Genomic DNA, 5,333 nt, shown 5'->3' with positions numbered 1-5,333 from the left:
GGCAAGATATTATTTCTGATAAATAGATATGGACAATAGATAATGTCTATATTAATCTCACTAAAACATGGTCCTCTCCTGCTGCTCACCCCGGACGGGGACAACGGTGTGTAAAGAGGCAGATGCCAGACAAGAGACTTTTTTCTTGTGATAGTTTGAGCTCCCCTGCCACAATTAACTTTTTCTCCCCCTCCCTCTCCTCCTTCATCTCATGCAATGTGGTTCAGTAAAAGGGGGTCTGTATTTTCCTCCTGCTGATGGAAGTTGATTAGCAGTCAGGTGGAGTGATGCTCAGGGGACAACACAGCGGATTAATTAAATCACTTCTACTGGCTAAGTGGTGACACTTTGATTTATAGCAGAGCTCACTCAACCAGACAGCAGCTTTTCTTGCATGCCGAAGGAGAGGAGGGCCACACTGGCCACTGGTTGGAAGCCGAGGGCTTGGCAAACTTTAAAGACAAGCATCCTAGTCATTAAAGCAGAGGCCCCCCGCTGGGCTCTTCTCTCCAGGGCAGGGGGACCTGCAGGCTCAGGAGAGGAACTGGAAAGAATGGAGCCGCAGAGGCAGGCCAGCAGTCTAACAAAAAGCCAGGGGATCTGTTTCAGAACATGAAGAGCTCCATCACACCCCTGCAGAAAGGCAGGCTTGAAACAGCTTAGCATGCTTTTCTCCAGGTTCGTCTCTATCGGAAGGGTTTGTTAGCATCGCATCTTGGTTTGCTCTAAAGACCCAGCCCTATGATGGTCCTGTCTGATTCAGGCTGTTTGTGACTATTTTCCATCATAGCACAGGGTCTTCTCAATGAGGAGCCCTCAGGCCAAAATGCACACAATAGCGGTGCTCCTGGTGCTATGTTTTATGTTACGAGCTGGATACATCTTACGGCTAATCTTATTTCACTCTTTGCTTGGGCTGCTAGGAAGCTTAGAGCTGACCCTGCAGCCCAAACCACAGGCCCTCGCAGATGCCCCTGTGTGTGAATGCCTTATGGGATGCCTTTACCCAGAACACTTCTGTTTATCTTAAAACGTTTGGGGTGAAAGCTACCTCCAACTCCCTTAGGAACAAGATCATATAGGATAGTAGTCAAAACCCCTAGACTTCACCCATATTAAGCACACTCTAGTTCTCTGATGACCTGTATTGAAGAAGTGTGCATATTAAGACACAAATTCCTGGGACCTACTGCAGACCTTCTGAACCTTCTGAGTAGGTCAAGACAGGGCCCAGGAACCTCCTAAACAATCCTGGAATGTTTGAGAACTATAGTTTTATCTTTTAAATTTTTTATTTATTATTTATGTACTTGGCTGCACTGGGTCTTAGTTGTACATGAGAACTCTTAATTGTGGCAAGTGGGATCTAGATCCCTGAACAGGGATCAAACCCAAGCCGCCTGCATTGGAAGCTCAGAGTTGCAGCCACTGAATCACCAAGGCAGTGCCAAGAACTATAGTACTAAGCCCCAAAACCAAATCTCAGCACCACCAATTAATTGTGGGTCACCTCAAGCAAGACCTTTCATTTCTCCAGGCTTCCTTTCCTCAACTATAAAATGGCATTGGTGAGAATTAAATTAGATTTCTGTAGGTAGGCACACACCTCACATGCATGACTGGAAACCATAATATTCAATAAATAGTGGGCAACCCCAGTGGCCATCAACTGATGGATGGATAAGCCAATGGAGTATATACAAAGACGCAATATTAGTTGTTAAAAGAAAGTTCTGACACCTGCCACAACATGCGTGAATCTTGAGAACATTATGCTAAGTGAAAGAAATCAGACGCTAAGAAATAAATATTGTATGATTCCACTCATATGAGATTCTTAGAGGAGTCAAAGCCATAGAGACAGGAAGTAGAACAGTGTTGCCAAGGGCTGGGGAGTGGGGGTGGGATTAGGGTTTAACAGGTACAGTGTCAGTTGGGGAAAATGAAAGCGTTTAGGAGTTTGGGATGGAGGTGATGGCTGTAAAATGATGAGAATGTACTCCATGCCACTGAGCTGTGTGCTGAGAAATGGTTAGAACGGTAAACTCTATATTAGGTATATTTTATCACAATAAAAGAGGAAATAAACAATAGATATAGTTACCTCTCCCACCACCAACAAACGAAATGTATTTCGGACACCCTCCTCCCATTTCCCACCTTGCTCCCTCAGATCCTCTACAATCAATTTAGCAACAAAGCATCTGGTTGCGGTGTGGGAGGAAGGAGAACAGATGAGCAATGGGAAAGAAATGACAGTACCTAGCCCTCTCATTGTTTTTTCTTTAACCCAGGGATCCCAAAAGTCCCCAAGATGCCACAGAACGCTTATCCCAACTGTGAAGAAGCTGATGCGACATCAAATATTAAAGGGTATAGGAACCAGCATGGCTTTCCATATAAATGAAGCTGCTAACATATATGAAGACTGCTTTTAAAATTCAAACGTAATTATTTTTTAAAAGGCATCCTGTGAGCACTGTCTCTCTCCCAACACTGACACTTCTGGGCCCCTGTCATGCTCCAGTGAGGCGCCTGTTGGCAGCCAGCCCAAAGCACTTTGTAACATGCCCTCCAGATCCTAAGTGAAAACTGATCAAAGAATTGGCACCGGCAAAGACAAGACTGAAATCAGCTCTCAAAGGGGTGGGGCTGGGCTATTGTCCCTCTTTGTGGGAACAGCTGCTTAACGGGGAATTGGAGCAGCGTGATTATAATATGCAGACGGGCTGCTCTGTTAACAGAAGCCGGCTTAAAGTACTCTGGGGGCCTCCACCTTGCGTGTTGGCAAAGGGCTCTGCGAGGATGCTGTGTCAAATCTTTTTTGAAAATGTCTCCTTGACACGGAGGGTGAGTGAGGGCGCCTGCGAATCTCATTACAGTCCCAGGCCTCCCCTCTGCTGTCCCCCTGCTCCCTTTTCTTGGCCGCTGCTGAGTTGGGGGAAGCTGCACAGGGGGGTCATCCTGTCCCCTGCTTTAATCAGGACAGAGGCAGTGCAGGAAAGGAGAGCTTTGGTTACCTGGGTGGGCCTGGGAGCCTGGCTCCCGAACCCTGTGAGGGATCTGCAGATTCTCCCAGGTGGGGAGGGGAGGAAGATGGAGTGAGTTTCACCCAAGTTCTTCTGAATGATAATATGTCACGGAGAAATTCATCTTCATCGTGCTTGGCACCATCTCTCGACACTGGGGACCTCAAGGAGCCCCGTGGACACACGTGACCTCTGGTTTCACAGACCCAGAGCAGGGGTGGGGGTGGGGGGGAAGCGATCCTTGGGGAGGGGAGGGGTGGGGAGGGGAGAAGAACAAGCCCTGAGGCCTTAGGCTCTTCCCTGTTCCTCATCTAACATAATCCTCCCCGTGCTGACATCCCCTTCAGGAGAGGAGGAAACTGCATTAGGAAGGTTAAAGCTATTTTACCGAGGTCTCCTAGGAGAAAGTGCCGGGGCTACCACACAGCTCCTGGTCGGTTTCCCTCCAAGGCCTTTTGTCTGCGGGTTGGTTTTGTTTTTAATTGCACCACGCCCTAAGGAAACGGATGCATTTCTTTTTCTAGGGGGAAAAGTTGGCTGCTCCCAAAATCCTGTCTGCCCCAGTTCGGAAGGATCTCACTGTGTCCTCTGCCTGTTGGTAGCTAAAAGGCCCCCTGGCCTCCATCTCTGCAGAGACAGAGGAGGATATGTGGAGGGAGAGGGGGGAGCCAGGAAGAGTTTTTAAATGAATATATGCATGTGTCTCTCCTGCTAATCACTGGAATGCATTTTCAGGAGAGGTAAGCACAGGGATTAGCTGCAGGACTCCCATTAATGTTAACTTTATTTCAGTAATGAGGTGCCGAGGCATGGAACAATCACGGTGGCTAACACGGCGTAATCACAGTGATGAGATACGCGTGCTGGGAAAAGGGGAGAGGGGGCGAGAGTCAGGAGGGGGGAAGTCGTTCACTAGTGGGGACGATGACACTGTAGAGGCAGCGGGAGCCACACTCGAGAGGCGAAGGGAGGAGGCAGGTGAACCCTGTCGATGGGCTGAGCTGGATAAAGGAAGGCCCTGGCAGGTAGGAAATAATAACAGCAGCTCCCCAGTGAGGTCTTAAGTAGGCCAGGCCAGGTGAGGAGCCCTGTTCTTTTCATGGCATCCTCATGAGGAAATGGATACCTGGGTATTATTACCCCCATTGTAGAGATTGGCAAACTGAGTTTTTAAAAAGTGAAGACATTTGCCAAAGCCATGCAGTCAGTGGAAGAGTCTCAGTTTGAAGTCGTATTTCTCCTAATTAGCTACACTTTACAGTATGCCCCCATCGCTGTGAATATAAGGTGGGAGAAATACCCTGCAGACACCAGACGCTAAAAGAGCAGTACCAGAAGGAGGGAGAAGTGGCTTTGCACATGGGCCCCTGCCTCCATGACACTGGTTTGCAGCTGTATTCGTAGGGCTCACCACGCCTGACCATAGCCGTCACCTGGAAGTCTCGGTGATGCTGAGAGAGGTGATGGAGAAAAGGAGAATTGCCCCAAGTACCACCTGCAGCCAGGAAAGAAAGCCTCCAGACACCCACGAACAGAAGCTAGAATATGCGCTGGCTCTCCAGACCACACAAATCCTTCGGTTTGAGAATGTCTGCCGGCCAGAGACCAGTCACTCTCAACAGAGCCTGGTGGCCTCCAAGGATGATCTGCAGGCTCATCCAGGCACCTGTGAAAAATGCCACTTATCCCCGGAAGTGCTTAATCTGCTGGTAGAGGGGGTCTGGAGCCACCCTTCCACCAGACGCCTGGCTTAGGTTTCCTGAGATTTCTCTGTGCTTTAAAGAGCTTGCAGGTGGCCAAGGCACAGCATTTTAGTGTCCATGACCAGTTAAAGCACACTCTGCAGGCCAGCCCTGCCCCAATCCATGACCCCATCCCCTCACAGGTTACTTAGAAGCATGAAGTTCGTGACACTCAACACAATTACAGAGTACCTACCATGTCCCAAGCTCCATTCTATACCCTTGGAATACAGCAGGGGACAAATCTAAGTCCCTGCTTTTCTAAAGTTTGCATTCCACTGAAGAAGACAGATCGGACGGCCTGTCAGAGAGCGCCACGAAGAAAAATAAAACTTGCAGGAGAGCAGTGATTCTCAACCAGGGCGACGCTGCCTCTCCGGGGACAGTGGGCCGTGTCTGGAGATATTGTTGGGCGTCACAGTTGGGTGTGGGGGGGCTCGCCACTGTCGTCAGGTGGGGAGGGGTGAGGGACGCTGCCCAACATCTTACAACGCCCACAGCAGCTCCCACTACAGAAATCGTCTGGCCCCAAATGGCACTAGTGCTGAGGCTGAGGACCCTG

The 5,333-nt window shown here is 49.2% G+C and overlaps 1 long non-coding RNA gene across 1 annotated transcript; it reads left to right on the top strand.

The window, feature by feature from the left end:
* Window positions 1–2,786: 2,786 nt before the first annotated feature.
* LOC129629610 (uncharacterized) lies at window positions 2,787–5,003 on the top strand. The gene is made up of 3 exons (XR_008703288.1): window positions 2,787–2,850; window positions 3,554–3,769; window positions 4,422–5,003. It is a non-coding gene; the product is annotated as an uncharacterized LOC129629610 (long non-coding RNA).
* The last annotated feature ends 330 nt before the right edge of the window (window positions 5,004–5,333 follow it).

Source organism: Bubalus kerabau, chromosome 16 (genome assembly GCF_029407905.1).
Source record: "Bubalus kerabau isolate K-KA32 ecotype Philippines breed swamp buffalo chromosome 16, PCC_UOA_SB_1v2, whole genome shotgun sequence".
Taxonomy (NCBI): Eukaryota; Metazoa; Chordata; class Mammalia; order Artiodactyla; family Bovidae; genus Bubalus; species Bubalus kerabau.
The sequence above is the reverse complement of the archived record's forward strand: the minus strand, read 5'-3'. Positions and strand labels throughout refer to the sequence as shown.